Source organism: Ambystoma mexicanum, chromosome 4q (genome assembly GCF_040938575.1).
Source record: "Ambystoma mexicanum isolate Mex_15411 chromosome 4q, UKY_AmexF1_1, whole genome shotgun sequence".
NCBI lineage: Eukaryota > Metazoa > Chordata > Amphibia > Caudata > Ambystomatidae > Ambystoma > Ambystoma mexicanum.
The window spans coordinates 769,858,306-769,879,230 of NC_090928.1; positions in this window are offsets into that span (position 1 = coordinate 769,858,306).

A 20,925-nucleotide genomic window follows, 5' to 3' on the forward strand; every position below is an offset into this window, starting at 1 on the left:
CCAATAGCACACCGGGAGGCGCGAGTCGGCCATATCCTCTAAGGCCATCAATCCAAGGCTGTTTCCTGCCTCAGCCTGCCTATGCCTGACTCTACCTACTGCCAGGAACCCTGTTCACCGAAATCACGACATTCCTGAGCAACGGCAGCACAAGGTACCGCGTCAGGTAAACTCGAACTACTTACTGCTGGCATAAAAGAAATCTCTGCATGTGCAAACCCGTGCCCACCCATGCTGAAACCTCCAAATCCAGCCCATACCCACTATCAATGACAGTCCCCAGCCCTCTAACTGCATTTAATGTGGTGCCCTGTCGCATCTAACATATGCCCAAGTGTTATTTGAATGCTTATCCAGCCCTATGACTTTACTGAATGCCATTTGAATGCTTATCCAGCCCTATGACTTTATTGAATGCCACTTGAATGCTTATCTAGCCCCACCATTTACTGCATGCCATTTGAATTCTTATCTAGCCCTATGACTTTATTGAATGCCATTTGAATGCTTATCCAGCCCCACCATTTTACTGAATGCCACTTGAATGCTTATCTAGCCCCACCATTTTACTGAATGCCATTTGAATGCTTATCTAGCCCCATCATTTTATTGACTGCCTTTGGATGCTCATCTAGACTAGCCCTGCTACTTGAATGCTCTTCTAGCATATGCTCACCTACTACCTTGATGCAGGTCTAACCCTACTACTTGATAGCTATCTTGGTGCGAGACTAGCCCATTTGGCCCCACTACTGGAACGTCACTTCTAGCAACCGCTACTCCAATGAGGGACTAGCCCTGCCATCTGAACGTTATCAAGACTACTCACATTTGGCCCTTGTTACTGGAATGTCGCATCTAGCACACCCACTCTGATGTGGAATTAACCTAACTTGCTGTATCACGTGAATATCGTATCTAGCATACACACCCACGGCCAACCTCCAACGTCCTTTCTAGATACCCACCCTCCACCTCTGCCCTCCTCAAACTATATAATGCGCCTTAGCAAGAATCAAACGACCACCCTACCATACCTCCTCATACCCTTACTACACCTCACCATCTCCACTGTTACTTTAACAATGCTCCCTGCAGAAAATGCACCCTGCTCGACATCAGAAAGAAACATCAGGCTTCGAGCCAGATTACCCTGCCTCTTTGAGCCCATTACCAGAACAAGTTCATAAGATGTACCTTAAGACACCCCAAAATATGCCCTAACTTAACTACACACTGCAATAGCTCCACCCAACCCAAACTCATCCCGATAACTATCCAGGACCCACTGAACACAACTACCATTTCCGGAGCCTTAATCAACGCTAGATCACTAGTTGCCCACGCCACAGAAATAGCAGACACCCTATCCACCAACAACCTCGACCTCGTAGCGATTACCGAATCCTGGCTGCATGAAGCAGCAGGCCCAGCAATCTCAATACCCATCCCTGAAAACTACCAAATAATCAGAATGGACAGACCCATCAACAGAGGAGGCGGTCTGGCCATCATAGCCAAAACTGATCTTGAGCTAAGACTATCAACCCAAACTTCTCTCAAGTCCTGCAAACTCCTCACAGCCAAATTGCCCATCTCCAACTGTCGCACCTTAACCATCTACCTGATTTATAGGCCACCCGGCCCCGTTGGCTCTTTCTAGGCAGATTTATCCAGCCTGTTAGCTAATAACATAAAGGAAACCTCCCAAATACTATTACTAGGCGATCTGAATCTTGGTCTCAATGATCCTGATGACAAACCAGCACAAGCCATAGCCAATATGCTTGCTGAACATGGCCTAATCCAAAAAGTGCTCACCCCCACCCACAACAAAGGTAGAACCTTGGACTGGATCGCCACACTGAACTGTGACACCTCCATCTCCAAAACTACACCTCAACACTGGACAGACCACCACCTCATCGACTTCACTCTCTCACTCCATAAAGAAGTCAGTGGAAAAATAATCATGGCACCACCACTGCCCACTACAGCAAAAGAAAACATAACACCTGACAACCTTTTACCACTACTGCTGCCAAACCTTAACGCTCTCCCCGACATCCTACACCCAGAGTGCCTAGTAGAAAGCTACAACAATGCCATAAAGACAGGACTAGACACTATTGCCCCCCTAAAAATGCAAAAGAGTAAACAACAAGCCCACCTCAACGCATGGTTCACCCCCCATCTGAAAGAACTAAGAATGCAGAAAAGGAAACTAGAAACCCAATGGCGCAATACCCCCACAGAAGAGAACAAACTACAGCTTAAACAATTTGCAAACAACTACAAAAAAGAAATCCTACTCACCAAAAAGAACCTTTTCAATGAAAGAATCAAAAACTCCAGCTCCAATACCAGGGAACTATTTGCAATCCTAAGAGAACTGGAATCCCCCATACCCCCACCAGATAATATAACCAAAGACAAACAATGGTGCACCAGCGTCCAAAACGCCCTAAACAACAAAATCAAAACTCTCCAAACAAAAATCGCTCTAAAAAAGACTCAATAACCACTAACGACTCACCACCTAGCATCCCTGCCAAAATAACTAACCCACCAGGCCCAAATATCTTCAGATTCACTAAAATCTCCATACCAGAAACATAAAGGGTCATCGCCTCTCTCAAACCCTCCAACTGCAAAGGCGACAACTGCCCAACCCAGATAATAAAGGACGCAGCCAGTGACTTAGCTCCCTTGATAGCCAAACTGATCAACGCATCCTTCTCCTCCAACACCATACCAAACAACCTCAAACAATGCTGGTTTCTGCCGCTCCTCAAGAAGCAAACCCTACACCCCACCATCCCTACCAACTACAGGCCCATTACCACGGTGCCATTCATGCTAAAGATAATAGTCAGAGTAGCATACTTACAAATCCAGCAATATCTAGAAACTAACAAACTCTTAGACGCCCGCCAATCCAGATTCAGACCGCAACACAGCACAGAAACCGCCTTAATCGACCTTAAAACCCAAATCAATGAGATTAACGACAAAGGAAACACCGCCATGCTTCTCCTCCTCGATCTGTCGGCAGCCTTCGACCTGGTAGATCACACAGTCCTGTGCGAACACCTGGCCTCGGCTGCCCACTTCTCAAAAGAGGCCATAGCCGGGATCCAATCATTTTTGGACAATCGTACCCTGAGAGTCTTCTCCTCACTAGCCTCAGCAGACCCCATCAAAATAACCTGCAGTGTCCCCCAAGGATCCTGCATCTCCCCCACCCTCTAAAATATCTTTGCCAAGCCCTTATTTGACAAGTTGGATAAACTGGGTGTCTCATACACTAACTATGCAGATGACACCCAGATTCTCATACCCCTATTGGGCAACTTCGACTCAGATAGGGCCTTGGTAAACAAAATATACCTCATTCAGGCATGGATGGCCACACACGGCCTATGCCTGAATGATGAGAAAACCGAAATACTGCTCCTCAGATCCAACATCAACCTAAAAAAACTCAGTCCTGACTACAAGGCCTTCAACATAGATGGCAACACTATCACAGTCGCCAAAACAGTGAAAAGTCTAGGCTTTCACCTTGACTCGGCCATGTCACTAAATAAACAAGTGAACTCTTTAGCATCCTCTACCGCTTACACATGCAAGCTTATCAGGGCAAGTAGAGCATTCCTCTCACAAGCTAGCTGCATTACCATCACCAATGCCCTAATACTATCCAGACTTGACTATTGTAATGCCATGTATCTAGGAGCCAGCAAATACATAACAGACAAGCTCCAAACTCTGCAAAATAACGCGCTCAGGACAGCCCTTAACTTACCACATAAGGAACACATATCCAACAAAAGAAGAGAACACAAATGGCTCAAAATCTGCGACCGCATCTCACTCAAAACAGCATCACTCACCTTCAAATGCTTAAACAATGCTGCCCCCCCATACCTGGCAACCAGAATAGTAAAAAGAACCTCCACCAGACCCACCAGGATGACCAATGCTTACTGCCTACAGGTACCCAAATTCAGACAGAAAAAATGGGCGGTAGCAGCTTCCCTGTCATGTCAGCCCAACACTGGAATGCCCTCCCTCTCAACATCAGAACTGACCAATCCTATTACAGTTTTAGGCGAAACACTCTCACCTGGTTACGCTCCAACGATCCCCATGACTAAACAGTGCCGATGCATCCCTAGCCAACCTCACTGTATATATGTACATAAACTGACCTGCTGAAATGTATAATACTGTATGTATATTTGTATATATGCCTACTTAACATACCCTGTAAGAAATGCAATGCTCTGCTTACCATTCTACTGTTTCCTACCCTGTAACCAAGTCTTTATGTACACTTACTCTTCTGTTCTCTGTTGCGCCCTGTTGCCTCCGGGTTCTGCGCGCCATATCAAATAAATAAACAAAAAAAACAAACAAAGCACCTTTCATTTAAAATCTTGACGCTTTAAAAAAACAAAATCTCTACTAAAACCTCTGTAACGTCTGGACCGTACATGCTAGAAACGGAATCTAAGTGTCAAATTGAAGCTAACATCATCAGCTTTGAAACGAACCTAAAACCGCATTCCAACTCTTTATAGTTATTCTGTAATCGCGTTTCTCGCACGCTGAAAAGTTTGCCGCAAATCTGCATTTGTCTCAATTTCATCACATGTACAATAGCTATTTCTTTCACTCAACCTCTGAATTCAGTTTCCTATCTGCTAGTTATCCAACCATCATTGCTAGTGTCTACCTGGAACTATCCAAAGCGGCTCCCACTAGTTTTGAATCCCATTTAGAGAATTACATTCATTTTTCAGTGTTTTTCCCATTCATTCAAAAGCACATTCAAAAGCATTTGACCTGTTTTTAAATCATTTCTGTTTCTCTCTAAGCTTGTTGGAGGAATTGGGATTGAACTTGCATTTGTAGAGTGTTTAATCGTGAAACCTGTTTTCTCTCCTTCCATCTCTATATTGCATATTAGGGTGATTGAGTAGTATCACGGAGAAGAGTGATTACATTGCATTTAATTGAATTCATATCAAGGTTTATTTCTGCGCATTAATTTCCTATCATTGCATGTGACTGAACCCACACAAAGTTTTATTCTATGCTACACTATTCTTCTCATCCATACTCCTACTGATTAAAGAGATTGTTGATTGTAATATCACCCAATTCTGATTATTGTATAAATATTAATAGTGTGATATGTAGATATTGTTCAAATTTATAAAGTGTGATATACAGATTGTTCAAATTCATAACAATAAATCTTTTAACTTTGCAAAACAACCTTCTTCTTGGTTCAGTGAGACCAGGGGGATTCAAAGAGAGGGGCATGATATAAGGGTTCATCATCCAGAAATAAAAGAACTTTAGACATAAAAATATATAATTAAGGGTTCCAGCTGGGCATCACACGCTAGGCATTGACTTAGGTGGAGTGCTGGGTTGAAACCACTTACAGGTCACACTGAACCAGGAGTCAGGCTGGTTTATAAAGTTAAAAATATTTATTTATGGATTTGCACAATATATATATCACACTTTTTAATGGTTATACAATAATCACCAATGGGGTGATGTCACACTAAACAATCTCTTTAATCAGAAGGAGTAATGATGGGAAAAATAATGCAGCACAGAAATAATCCTTTTGTGTGTGTTCAATCAAATGGCAATGTGATTACTATTTCCCCTGCACACTCCTCAATCCCCCCGATATGCAATATAAAGAGATAGAATGAGAGAGAACAGGTTTCAGGAATGCAGAATTCAACAAAATACATCAATCCCAATTTCCCCCAGCAAACACCAGGGAAAAACAGAATTGATTGGCAAACTTGTCAAAAATGGTTTTAAAGTTGGCTTGAATGTAATGGGTAAAACACTGAAAATGGTTTAATTCACTGAAATGGTTGGAATTCTAATGGGAGCCGCTTTATATGGTTTCAGACAAGCACTAGCAATGATTAGAGAGTAATAAGCAAGATGAGAACTTAATTTTGAGGTCGGGTGCAAGGAAAAGCTATTTTACACGTTATAGATTTTGGCCAAACAAAAAATTTGTGGCCAACTTTTCCTCACGAGGTAACGCGATTGTGGATAAACCATAAGGAGTTTGGGTTCACTGGAAAGCTTGAGATGTTTCCTACAAGCAAACACTTAAATATCGTTTCTAGCATAAAGTATGAAGAAGTTATGAACGTTTTTGTGGAGGTCGTTTTTTCAGAGGCAAATTTGTAAAACAAGATGCGCTTTTAAAATACAAACAATGTTTGTTTACACTAGGGATGGACTATGAAGATACAAACTACACAACAGCACAGCCACCAGACCAGGATGTCACCAATCAGGTTTTTGCCCGCCGAGACGCTTGCCTTCTTCAGATAAAATATATCAGCGCAAAGATGATTTTAAAAATATTATTACAGAAGGACTATAGGATAAAAGAGAGGGTTCAGGCAAGAAAAAAAAAGGATTTCTAGCAATACAGTTCTGGATATAAAATAGATTTGATTTGGATAGGGATGACTATAGACAGTACCAGGCTAGTGACAATCCTCTACTATGGATACTCACTACCAATGTTTTGACTGGAATCGTCAGGGATCTGGTTCTGGTGAAAGATTTCTGGGACAGACTGCTGGGCACATCTGACTGGACGGGTCAGCGATCAGCAAGGCACTCTGGACACCGCACGGCAGGACTGGACAGCAAGGCGCTCTGGTGTACACTGCACAGCATGACTGGACTGGATCTGCAATGGCTCTGTGGTCTGCACAGCACGGCACCAGACAGGGTTTAATCTGCCCTTCTGGTTATGAAGATAATTCTTTGGCAGACAAGCAGTTACAGCAAAGCCAGGCTGCTCTTTGGTTTCCCCTTTTAGTTGAGGGATGGGTTCTGGAAGTTAGGCCCAGCTGAAAGTGGATCAGCTATGCTCTGAGCCTTTCTGCTTGCAAAATGTTTGGAGTCTGGAACAAGGAGTATGGATGGGTTTCCGTGAGAGTGCTTTGCCAATATCGGGATGGTGGGTGGATCAGTGTGTCTTTCTAGGTCCTCAGCTGTCTCTATTTATGTGTTTGATAAAGGGGTGGGTATACTGAATTATCCTAGGTGCACCCCCTAAGTAGTCTATTGGCGAAAGTCTGCTCTCTCCCTTGGTTGGAGGAGAAAACAGTGTCATCACGATGATGTAGTTTATGATGCAGGGAACACCTCCCCTTGACTTTTTGCACATAAAATGTATTTTTGATATAATACATCTTAACATGTGTAAATCTTTATACCAATACCATACATAGATCACATATTTTGTGGAGCATACCCTCTTCCAATCCTCGTTGCAGTGGGATCTTGGGTCTGGATTTGACAAATTTTCGCACTTTTGTCCGGGACACATCTGATTTGTCCACAATTTTGTACATATGGGCGCATGATATCTGGGCATAATCGTATGAAGTTTCATGCTTCTGACATAAATACAATTGCTACAAAACCAGAATTTTCACTGTGCCTTCTCAGAACATCGCACAGAGTTCTGACTCCTCTTAAAATGTGCACAAAAAAATCACATTCACAATGCTGTTAGTTCTCTCATTTTTACAAATTTGCACAGTCCTTTATAAGTATTTTCCAAAAATATGCATTCTGTGCTTTGAGAATCAACAAAAATGTCTATCCCCGCCTCCATTCCTATCTTGTAGCTCAAGAGCAATCCCTGCCTTCTCCCTCTGGCAGAGGTACCGTTGACACTTACAATCTGCATATCATTTCAGCCAACTAAGGTTCATTGTCTCCTCCAGGAGCAGCAGCCCAAAATCATCTCCCCTCTTAATCAACACCTGAATGTGAGTTCCTGGCCTTTGGTGGGGAGCAGGAGAGATGCCTTTTGTTAGGGGAAAGCTGGGGAAAACTGGTTTGGTGACTCTGAGTTCAGCTAAATCCACTGTCAATTTATAACATCTTTCTTAATTTAAAATAAAACTTGCAAATTTTAATCAAGCAGCTAGAACTCTGATTCCAGTCTCTATATCATGGAGATTAAATAGTTACAACCTATGTTCCTCTTAATGACAGGTCACTTAGATTTAAGACATTAGATCTTAATGGTGCAAATTTGCAGTTTAAATGCAGGCTTTTGAAACAGTCACAGGCGGCCTGCGCCCATATTTGGACAGATTTTCACAGGCAAGCACACTTTTTACTGTGGATATTTTGATGATAGATTCCACTTTTCATGACATTGTATGTTCATATGGATTCCTTAAATGAAGTGGCGGGTAACATCCAGCAAAGATATAGGATGTTTTGTGGTGTTTTGTACCGGTATTTTCTGTTTTCAGCAACCAAGAAAAGGGGATTTAAGAGCAATTTCTGGGTTTCTTGCAATAAAGCACTGCCTTTCCTGCAGTGTTCCATTTTTACTCGGTAGGCAGCCCAGTGACAGGTTTCAGCAGTGAGGTCTCCTTCCACCACTGACAACAGGCAAAGTAGATTTGGCAGCCATCTTTTCCAGTTTCAGAGTGGTCGTGTGTCTCTAGTTAGAAAGGGAATGCCTGTTAAAACCATTCCGAAAAACAAACGTTGACTTTCACAAGAGTTACAAGTGAATGCAGCATCAAAGGAAGGTAGTGTATAGCCAACTGTATTTTCCGAATGGAGATAGAAATCATCTCAGCAATATTACATGGAAATACAATAATTTGCAACCTTTAAGGTTAAAGATATATCTTAAAGAGTGGCTGCGTGTGTCTAAATCTGTTTTTCCTTTGAAGACTGAACCTTGTAGAATATGGAACCATTATTCTGTAAGCCTAGAAGTTGTACTAACGAGGAGAACAAGTATTACCCAAGCCAAGAGGCAAACCCTTTCTATAGTGAAAAAAGTCCCATTTAAACCTATCCACCTGATCTGCAAGGTTGTTAAAGGTCCAGTATCCTCTGATATAAGTGTGGCATTGTTACCTGAAGCTAGAAGAGTAGCAATACAGGTTCTGGGTAATTACTGGAACCAAGAAGGTGTGAACAAAGCTGGGGAAGGGAGCTGGGTGCTTGTAACAAAGATTAAGAAAATAATCTGTAATACTGAAGACTGCTGAGGTTGAGACAAAGTCAATCTTGAGGTAGAGGCAGGTTATACTTGTGGCAATAAGGCAGACAGCAGAGGCAAAGAAGAGTGCCTTGCCTACCTGTAGCGGTCGAAGTATCTTATATTTCTATGCCTAATAATTATGAAGTATAAAGTTGAATCAGAAGTACCTGAACTGTAGTGGTGTATACAACTGTCAGTGAATGTCACATGGAAGTTGGTTGGAGTAGTGGCATGGTGTGTAACAAAGGAGTCTGTTCTCACGGTAACAGTTGTAGAAGGGTGGTTGTCAACAATAAAGCAACAACCCAAAGAGAAGCATCCTGACAATTATACAAAATATACTGCAGATGTCCTAACCAATTCAAGAAGTTGGTAACCTATTCTTTAAACTGTGGCAAATAATCCTGGAAAGAAGATATCCAGGATTACCATTGGTGCTTTCTTTTCTTGGCTGGAATTGGAAGGGGATCTTTTCAACAGAAAGCTGAAGAATTGTTACCATTGGATTTTTGTTTGATGAACCTATGTTATGATGACTTTCCTTTCATTTTGAACATTTGGGAAGTTGACTTTGGAAAACCCTGGGGTTGGGATTTACCCAGGAAAGGGGAAGGTCATCCAGAATACTGTTTAATTATTGTTTATTTTTTTATGTTGTTTATGATTACCTTTGAATGTTTTGTTGTTTAGTGTGCCAGTTTGTCTATGTTAGGAGTTATTCCCTTAGCCTTTAGACCAGGTAGGGAATGCCCTGATAGAGTATGGCGAGCAACAATTTATTTACAATCTTTTTCTTTAATAAAATGTTTAATCTTGAGAAAACCTCAAGCAGTTGTCCGCCATGCATTACTGACCCCTCCCACAATCCAGTTCTTCTGGTCACCTTTTTGAACCACTCCTTCCATCATTTATTTTATGGAGAGTGGGTCAAAATGTGAGAGAAGTTCTCAAATATGTGTGTTCCCCTTGTGATGAATTGACTTCTGACCTGCAGGAGTACAAGGAAGAGTAGAGGCTAAAGTGCCCATTCAGCCCTCACACTTCTACAAACTGTGATGAATCTGAACTTTCCGTCCCTTCTCCCCAGAGAGGAGCCACCCACTTTGAGGGTAGTGAGGTGAGCCGACTAATCAAGACACTCCGTAGGGGTCTGGGAAAGTGGGACCTCACTGGGAGGGACTCCCCTCTTGGGGACAATGACTCCCATTCCTGTAAGGAACTCCCTCTCCAGAATACCTTGTCGCATACCTGGGAATCGGAAAAACTGTTGTTACTTCTGTTTTGGATTCACTAAATAGTGACAGTTCTTCAGACTCTTTGGCTTCAGGTAATACTGGATCCCACCTGAACTCCACAGTCAAAGAGGAACGACTCACCCCTTTTGTTTGTGATGACGTACATGAAATGACGAGGAACATGGAATGGATGAGAGAGAATCCTACGCAGAGGCGAGCCTCTAATGGGAGGACGTGCTGAAAGGGCAGAGCCACGCTAGACTGTGGAGCCAACGGTAGCGTGGAGAGTGAGCAGCTCGCTAGCAAGACACCGGAAGGTTGGCACCCTGAGTGACAATGAAGCTGAAGTCGTGAGTGAGATGGAGATGGTAAAGAGACCGTCTCGCCTGGTGGTGCGTTGACACGGTAGCTGTGTTGGGCCTGGTGACCATTAACCAACGCAAAGACCAGACCACAGCAGAGAGATTGGAGTCCCGATCTGTGCGTTCTAAGTGCAGAATCAGGGAAGCAAACACTCCCAAAGAGGTAACGCTGCTGAGAGGGGCGAACCACTTTTAGAGGCTGGGGAAGCCATAAGGGTTACCGCATGCAAGAAAACCTGAACACTGGATACTTGCAGATGCCCAACCAAGGCCCCCCTAAAGTAAGCCTACCAGAGGGGGAAAAGGGCTTTGGAGAGCCCTGAAAAATCAAGAGACATTGATATTCAAAGCTGGGGAAGCCATAAATGGTTACAGGAACCAGGAAAACCCGAACACTGGATATGGACAGATGATCAACCGTTCCTGATAAAGTAAGTCTATCAGAGGGCCACAGGACTTTGGGGAGTCCTGGAAATACTAACCATAGCGAGCAAGTCTGGGAACAAAGAGAACCTGGAGCAAAAAAACACCAAGGCACACCTATATTGAAGGGTCTTAATGGTAAGTACCCCAAGAGGCAATGTTAAAGATATTTATGGGATTTTTCAGGTGCGGGGGGCAAAGGCTCAACCTTGGCAACTAGGTTGGATATATAAGAACAAAACAGTGGTTGTTCCTAACAAGTCAGTTAGGAACTCCCGTCCCCTGCACACTTTCTACTGTCTGAGCATCAGACCAAACATTCAAATGGGTAGTCAATAATTCATATAAACCATTTGGTATAGTTTCAATCATAAGCACCAATTTGATATGCAAGGTTGTTATAAGAAAAACATTTTTTTCAATTTTTCAGCAAAACATAGTATTTTATTATACAAATGAAAAGCCCAACGCGTTTCGAGTTACACACTCTTCTTCAGGGGCAATGTAACAATTCTTCTAATTTCTAAAGAGTAAAGACAGAAAAGAACACATCTTTGTCAGCTCTATGACGCCGTGACTTTCTATCTTCGGACGCATGCGCATGCAATTGCTTGCTGCTGCGCATGCACCCCATTACGCCTTCGGGTATAAATGAAGGACGTACATGGGAACTACACATCTTCCAATGGCGAGATGTGCGCTTCCATGACTCCTACATTACCTGGACTAAGGCGAACATTGTAAGTATTTGAGGATCCTTGTTTTGACTATTGGCCAACTTAATGAGTAATAGTGATAGAACTCATACTCTTTTTCTGTCTTTTTCTATCTTTACTTGCAGCTTTGTGCTGTTAGGAACCCTTCTTTGTACTATGGATTTCCAGTGGGACACCCTTTTGATTGTAAGTGCAGACTTACTTTCTTGCATTTTACCTAGGTTGAGCACTTTATTCTGATTATATTTATTTTTTTACCGATTAGGTATTGTTCCACTATCGGACGTAATGTCTTAAGGAATCATTTACTTGATGAATATTGGCACCTTGAGTCCTTTTCTAGACACCCACCCGTTGGGGTAAGTGATGTTCCCCCGTGTTTTCTCTACTGACAGTACAGACCGAGGCCACTTGACAGTATTCTCTCTAGGCTCTTTTGGTTTGATTATGTGTTATGATTTCTTTTAATGATTACAACCTCCTGTTGTTAGCACTGTGCTAAATGTACTTATTATTCTGTTGTAATGAAGACTATTAGGCGTACTAAAGAATTGAGTAATTAGCATATTTATCCTGATGCACTACAGTAGGGGAGACCTCCTCTGATTAGAAGAGGAGCTTAGTTCATCTCCTCTAAAAAATGTGTTCATTTCTAATTAAATACCTGTTTGATTATTGAAATGAAGTTAGAAATGATATACTAAGACGTGTTCTTTTCTGTCTTTACTCTTTAGAAATTAGAAGAATTGTTACATTGCCCCTGAAGAAGAGTTTGTAACTTGAAACGCGTTGGGCTTTTCATTTGTATAATAAAATACTATGTTTTGCTGAAAAATTGAAAAAAATGTTTTTCTTATAACTACCTTGCATATCAAATTGGTGCTTATGTTTGAAACTATACCAAATGGTTTATATTAATTATTGACTACCCATTTGAATGTTTGGTCTGATGCTCAGACAGTAGAGAGTGTGCAGGGGACGGGAGTTCCTAACTGACCTGTTAGGAACAACCACTGTTTTGAACAAAGAGAACCTGAACAGTTCCAGTTCTCCAACCCAAGACAAGAACATTATCAAGCACCAAATCAGCAATGTACAGAAAGGAAAGCATAACATTTGTGTGAAGAATTAAGACTGGCAATTATGAGGAACCTGAGGGGGTCCACACTTCCATTTCCCCAACCTCCTCTGCTCAGGTGGCCAGGGAAAGGCCATCTCTTTTGGATCCCGACCCTGGGGGTGGATATGCGAGGGAGGATCACCCAGGTGGAGGAGACTTGGGGAGTGGAGAGAGGATGTCCTTGGGTGAGACTTGATATCCCCCATTCCTTTTTCACAATGAACCTTCAGCCCCAGAAGACTTGATAGGTTACCACCAACCCTTCCCATTTCCTTCCTTTCAAAATGACCCCTGGAAATACCATTATTATACTGGGACCTGGAAGAGATCAACTGGAGAAACACCTTATTTGGGGACACATCAACCTTCTCTTGTTAACACAGAGAAATACCAGATCCATATCGAGAAAAGGAAGAAACAACTGGGAGTTATGCACCCTTCCATTCAGTCTTTACCTCTTTCCTATACACAAACTGTCCCACAGCCATTTCGGTTTAAGACTGGGACAAGGAGAAGGCAACTAGGAGTTATGCACACTTCCATTCATTCACACCACTTTGGTACTGACACGAGGAAGAGGACTGTGGAGGAGTGCCACTGCAATAGCCAGGCATGTTCTGCTAATAGATTCAACTATGGTCAGGCAAGTGAGGAAAAGCGCTTGTACCTGCATCCAGTTAACAGGCCCAAGGTGCATAAAATGGGAGACCGCCCAGGAAACGGGGAGAAAATCCCACCTGGAGAGAAGGACGCAGATGGCAGACGTGGAGCAGGTTGGAGAGTTGCCAGCGGGAAGGAGAGTGAAAGAGATGCCCGGGCCTGAGAGTGTCAAGACACGTGCAGTCCCCACTGCTGTGTGTCCACAGCCAGAGCAGTGGGACACTGAAGTCTCCAGAGTTCTGCAGGCCGCTGCAGCAAGGTTCAGAGCCGGCGAGCGTTGCTCGCTAGAGCTCCCAAAAAGCACAAGCGAAGTGAAAGGAAGCCAGAAAGGAGAAAGAAGATGCTGGAGGAGCGGCCTCATACTGGTGAGTCTAAGGAAGGGGAACATTCATACCGGGGCGCTCCAGGGGCTGGAAACAGGCATATGTAAATGCTGATCTAACTGAAAACTGTGATAGTTTGTTTTGGAGACCGAATGAGGGGTTCTGAAATGACGAACAAGCTTCAAAGTGTTATCAGTACTTTTAAGAGTGCAACACATATTATTGAATACCGAAATAAAGGAAAGCTATGAAAAGCAAGTGATGAACATTTGAGAAAAGCAAGTGATGAGCACTTATGTTTAATGTGAAAGCAAGTTGGTGGAAAAGGATGAACACCATGGAGCGAGTTGTGTGAGATACACGTTGTGACAAAGCCAAGAGACTGCCAAGGAGAATCAGAATTGCATGTTGACTAATGACACAGGTTCAGAGATCGAGAAAGCCAGTGTTGGTAAGAAAGTCTGAAGAATACAAGAGTATGACTAAGTGCCAAGGGTTATCGATGCGTGACCTTTAATGGGTGGACCATGTGGTCCAACAACTGCACCTAGACCGAGTGACCCCTGCATGAAAGAGCTAAGGAAAGCCAAGAGCATAATAAAGTGCCACGGGTTATTGGTTGCATGGCCTGTAATGGGTGGACCGTGTGGTCCAACAACTGCGCCTAGACTGAGTGACCCCTGCTTGGAAAGAGCCAGGGAAAGCCAAGATACAGAAGCTGTATTGTATAAGTTGCTGAAGTGAATAAGGAAAAGAGCAACCTGTGTGAACTATTGAAAAGCCTGGATGATTACGGAGTGGAACTGCTTTTGAAAGCCAATAGATTTTAACTGATTGTAGTTTTGAGCCTGGAAGAGCTGACTTCTTGAGGAAGGAAACCCTGAGACTTTGTTGAGCACTTGGGAGAAGGGAACCCCAAAACCTTTTGGAACTGTTCTGAACTTGGGGAAGGGGAAGCTGGAAAGTAAGCCAGGAGCTGGAAGAAGCATGGAACTTTATTTGGAACACGGTTTCTTTTGTTTCTGACATCCCTACACATTGTACAGCTCTTTGATATGAGGCAAGTATAGGTTTCAGACACCGACACACTTTTGAGTTGCACTTAAGGACACAGGCTATCCTTAGTTTCTTTAGGTAGGGAAATCCCACCTTAGCATAGGACACGTTAGGCCTTACCCCATCCTGACATTTATGAAAAATAAAACATTTTATTTAGAAAAGTGAATCTGCTGTTATTTAGAAAAGTGAATCTGCTGTCTGTGTCTGTGTTAATGACGCCATCACGCATACCAGAACCTGCAAATAGGCTGGAAGGGACTGTATTGTGAGGATTTGACAAACTGTTAAATACCTTCTCTGGCAACAGATCAGAAACTGCAGAGAGGCTGGAGGACTGCATTGTGAGAAATGCATGAACCTTTAAAAACCTCTTTAGAAAGAGATCCAAGACATTTGGTCAAGCAAAGCCCAGGGATACAGGCTATTTCTATGGCCTATTTTTCATAAGTGCTTTCTAAGTGGTAGGGCCAGATAGCAAGAAGGTTTTGGACTAAGGACTATTTCTTTTGGGGATTTGACAAGCACCATTAGTTCAGTGTGTTAGGTGCTGTGTGGCCCTCATAGAATTAGGGCTATATAGACGTTTTCTTATTATTTAAATAAAGACCCATGAACATGTCACATCTTAGAACGACACCCTCTTCTGGTTAGTCAAAAAATCAAGAGCCAGCACAATCATAAAAGTAAAAGAGGCCCAGCTGAGATATATAGCTCCTTCCCCTTCTGGTTTGTTTATAGTTTGATGGTCGACACTACTCCCATCTTAGTTACAAGGCAAAGTAGGAGCTTTTCCAGCCCCAACAATTTCAAGAAAGGTTTTACAAATGTTACCAATTGTGTCAGTGTCATACCTGTAATACCAGGCCTCCCCTACAGTTCCTTTTTTTTATTTTACTAATTTCTTTCTGTTGGGCATCATGTCTGTTTTTAGGAAGTACAACTTGTTGATCCACCGCTCATCTGTAGCACTACTACTAACTTGAAACAAGGTAGATATAGATAAAAATGATGTAGAAATAACAAATTGCTGACTGAAATCCCAGTTCTTGCAATGCTATTGACAAACATTACAGCACAAAGCAATTACCCTGGGCTGTAGGCTATCCCAGCTAGGTAAGGCTTTAAAACACAGATTTGTTGCTGTGATCATTTGATCCCTGTGTTTAAAAATCTCCAGACATGCGTGGCGTTTCTTTAAGCCATTCAAGGGTCTTTTCCTGGGATGACATAACAATACAGTGGTTATCAATGGGAATGGCTATTGATATTTCAACAAATTGTGTTATTTGAGTAATCTAACCAACCGTCATACTGCACTGTTGTATTAACATCGGAATACCATTTTCAGCCTCAAGTGCTACTACAGAAGGGGAAAGACCATATGCAAATCAGGCATGGTCGCACTCTAAAAGGCTTAGTGCACCTAGATTGGTAGGTCACATGCCTTCTGCCAAAGGCCTCAACTAACAGACATGATTGTGTCTTTAGACCCACAGGAACGCACCCCATGTTTTACCCATCCCACTGGGGGTGATATTTGCAAAACAGAAAGGGGATACTGCAAGTTATTGAATTATTCCAAACCCCTCACTTGGCTCTAGGCATCCCTTCAGACTGCCGATTTACAGCCTGCAATGCCTTTACAGACGACCGTATTTAAATTAGGCTTGCCCCTACGCCAGAACGAGCAGTGGAGCCCGAACTGATACATCAAATCTCCCCAGAAGAGACCACAAGCAGCCTCGGATATGTTTCGGATTTAGTCCGCTGTGCATAGGTTTCCAAGCTATCCCAGTACAAGATCCCCACTTCTCTATTAAAGCGTTAATAAGTTACGGTTTGGGGATAAGGCAGAATGACAGTATATGTGTTGGGGGAGGGGATTTCTTATGCATCTGAAGCAGACATTGGTCTCTAACAGTGAATGTCCGCCTGTTCCGAAACAAGTGCTGGGATGTACACCTTTTAGGAGGTCTATTGCCTCTGACCTTTTTGATTGTGCAGGAAATCCTTTGTAACTCAGGAGAATCAAGTGTTTTAGTCACATACACCTTTAACCCCTTAAGTGCCAAGGACGAGTACGCTCGTCCATTTTGCATAGACTTGCATAATAGCCTGGCCAAGGACGATTACGCTCGTCCTTTTTGCATAGACTTGCATAATAGCCTGGTACTTTGAGATCCTTCAAAATGTACACTTGTAAGAAGCTGGGAGGCCTTAGTCATAAAAGTAACACCAGCGATGGCCGCCGAAGGATGATTGTGGGCCCCTGTCTTTTTAGCGGCTTTCTTGTGACCCTTAGGATAGGGGTTAACATTCCTTTTTCAGGAAGTATCTGAAATGTTTCCCTCAATGGATCACTAGTTGTCATTGCAGCTGCTGAGCCGTCCTGTTCGGTTCTTGAATGCTGTTCATTCTGTCTTGTTGGTTTACCGTGTTACTAATTTGCTCTCTTCCATCAGCATCCTCGGGGTAGAGATATAGTTTCTGCTGCTGCACTTTTTCCAGTATACAACAAAATTGTAAATCAAATCTACACTTGTGTCTTCAGGTATTCCATTAGAGGCTCTAAAAACAGCCTGTGCTAAAATAAAGAAAAGCTTCAAAGATTTAGCCAATGAAATCAAAGCAGATCCAGACCCACCCATATGCTCCTCTCTGGGGTTTGCTTTGTTTTCCTGTTTACCCATGGGCGTAAACAAGGAAGTAAAGTAAGAAAACACAGTGTAAGCTTCCGCTACACCAGCAGAGCCCTGCCTAGCAACACGTGTCAATGAGTTTTTCCAACTTACTCCAGACATCGCTGACCTCATGAACACTTCCCTTTGCCAGGGCAGCACCTCTGACCCCAATACGTATGTAGATATCCCTAGCTCAGAGCAGACTCACCATGGATCCCAAGGTGATAGTCAACTATTTTCAGACCCACAAGAAAGGCTTATAACCAGAAAAAATGCACGTTGAACACCACTGATGAGTCCGGTTCATACTACAGGAAGTGGCAAATCCCCCGCCATTTTAACAGAGAACTTCATACTCCTCCTAGATAAAGACTAAAATGATAAGGTGATTTTTCCTGTTGCTCCGCAACCCATGACAAAGTAGATCACAATGTTCTGTTTATGGAAAAGATTAGAGTGGATAATACTGCAACAGGGGAAATGTAATAATTTCTCCATAACCACATAGTGCAAACTCCTGATTCGAAGGGTCACACAAGTTGTTGTTCTCCAGGTCGTTAAGTAGTCTCCACTTGAATATAAAAGTCCCATATTGCTGGGTTGGGAGCACTAAGAGGCTGGACCTGAGAATTGTATAACAGGACTTGTTCCTGAATTAAACCAAGGAAATCGTAGCACAATAATAAAGACTACATACTTCAAGTTTAGTAAAGTCTCTCCCCACCTCAGTCTGATTCAGTTATGTGTTTTTAGGAGTTCCTTAACCCCTCTTCTTCCACTATTAATTCAAGTCCCCTTTGGTTTCCCTTCTCCTTCCCAGCTGTCTGTTATGAGCTCATAGGAGTTCCTGACTCCAGGTTCGGTTCACCTTCTCACTGCGTTTCCTGGTTGCGCCTCTTGGATTCTCCAACAAGATAGAGATACAGAAACAGGTTCTTCACAGTGTCCAGCTGGAGCCTATTGTGATTTCATTCAAACGTTACCTGGACAGGGCCTGGTCACCTTCCATAACAGAGGTCCTGATGTATTCCCCCGGAAGCCCCTCCACTCCTCCACTGATCTCACTCTTGTCACACCTCTAGCTTATTCCTCCTCTAGTACCTTCCTTGAGTCAGCCGGGCCCGCTCGTGCCTCATTGATATGTCTTACCAGGATTGCCCCTTCAACCTCCACATGACATTTTCCAGCCTCCTCCTTACTTTCTCCAAACGGATAAAAAGGGAGGAGAGTGAGAGATAGGACAGCAGCAATGGTGTGCCAGATTTTAGATCAGAAATAGAGGAAAAGTCATCAGCAGAGACAGAAAGAGGAGGCACTGAGGCAGGCACACGTTGAGTAGCATGACTTGAAGGATAGTGAAGAGTTTGAAAGGATGAGAGCAGGGAGTCAAGAGATGCTTGCAGTAGTAGGTGGTTTTAGCAGAGGAGAGAAGAGGATAGTGAAAGGTTCCTTATAGTTTGAAAGGAGCGAGGCAGCACTGTCCCCTTGCTGCTGCCCATGAGGCATGTGGAGGCGCATGGAAGTCCTTAGCTGTTTGTTAAGACGGATTTCTGAACTATGTCCTGGTGGCGCAGAAGTTCAGAAGGCCAACCTAATTACTTGGAACAGGGTAACCTCTGGACAAGCCAGACCAATCAAGGTAGCGATCGCGGCGGTCAAGACTAGGTCTCAAGAGGGGTGAGGGTGACTGAAAGCCCGCAATGAGCACACAAAGCAAGGACACTTACAAATTACTCCAAACAGGTGTTATATTAAAAATATATACACATTTATTCCAAGGCATGTAAAACAATGACCGTAGCGAGAAATCACAATACAACTCTAGTAAACCAACACATGCCATACCAATACAATATATATACAAATACAAACAAGTCTCAAGCGTTAGATGCACGAAATGTGTAGTCCACCTAAAAGGGAAGGAAAACAGGCAGTGCGAAATAATGCTTAGACCCAGTCCGCCTTCAGAGGCACCTAACTAAAAGGAAGTCCGAGCCCTACGAAGAGTGGAGCCTTGTGCTCAAAAGTACCTGCACACGCTGGTGCCAACGGGCAAAAGGGGAGTCTCTTCGAGGGAAATCAGGCAGTTCAGTTTAGTGCACAAATGAAGAAGAACAGTGTTCCGCAACTCAAGCGCAGCCTCCACTGTGGGCAGAAGCAGAGCGCGAGTACGGAAAGGCGTGCTGTTTTGACACAGCGGGGAAAAGCTATGGGCTCCTGCAGGAGGGCGACCAGTTCCTAGCTATGCTACTCACCGGTCCCCGATGCAAGTAGACCCAGGCTTCTCCGCATCAGTTTCAGTCGCTGGCAGGTTCTGAAGAGCAGGGGATGTCTCGTCGTCGTGTTGAGTCTGCAGCAGCAGAGTTGAGTAAAAGACGTCCCAAACGAAGGAACCCGCACAGTTTGTTACCACAGCAGGGCAACGGAGCGGCCGTGTGTATCTGAGCCAAATGTACATTACTCACTTCAGGCCTGGGAACGCCAAGTGTACGAATCGTGTGAGAGTGACAAGGACTCGAAATACTACACAACCTGGCGGCGGTTACAGAGCAAGACTCCTGTGTAGGCTGGTCAGTCTGCTGGATGGCCCAGAGACGCTTCCGGAGGCTTACTAGCAGGAGATGGTGAAGATGCCGAGAATAGCTGTTCTCGCTATTCCAAGGGTCGAAGTACCAGTACAGGCCTTCTGGTTCGATCAAAGGTGAAAAGGGTTTCACAAGGCGATAGCAGTGCAGAGGAGCAGTCCTTCAGCGGGTCACCAGCGATTCCTCGGTTCAGCCTCTTGGTTTCAGGATACTTGGCTCCTGTATTCCTTCGTTCGTGAGAACTCAGGAGATCGACATGGTAGTGGTGTTTCCAGCCCCCTCTTATCCATGGTTCCCTTCGCGCCAAAACGGAGGGGACCCAATGGGAGATCCGCTCATCAACACTCACACCATACGTGGACCTATCACGGACCACGGTGGTCCCAGGCATTCACACCACCCTAGACTCTCTGGTACCCAGGATGTGTATTGGGACCAGACATCCCAGCCCACATCCTGGAGGCAAACACAAAACATGTAGAAGCCCGTGAAAGCATCCGTGTTTCGCGGGAAAGAGAAGAGGATAGTGAAAGGTTCCTTATAGTTTGAAAGGAGCGAGGCAGCACTGTCCCCTTGCTGCTGCCCATGAGGCATGTGGAGGTGCATGGAAGTCCTTAGCTGTCTGTTAAGACGGATTTCTGAACTCTGTCCTGGTGGCGCAGAAGTTCAG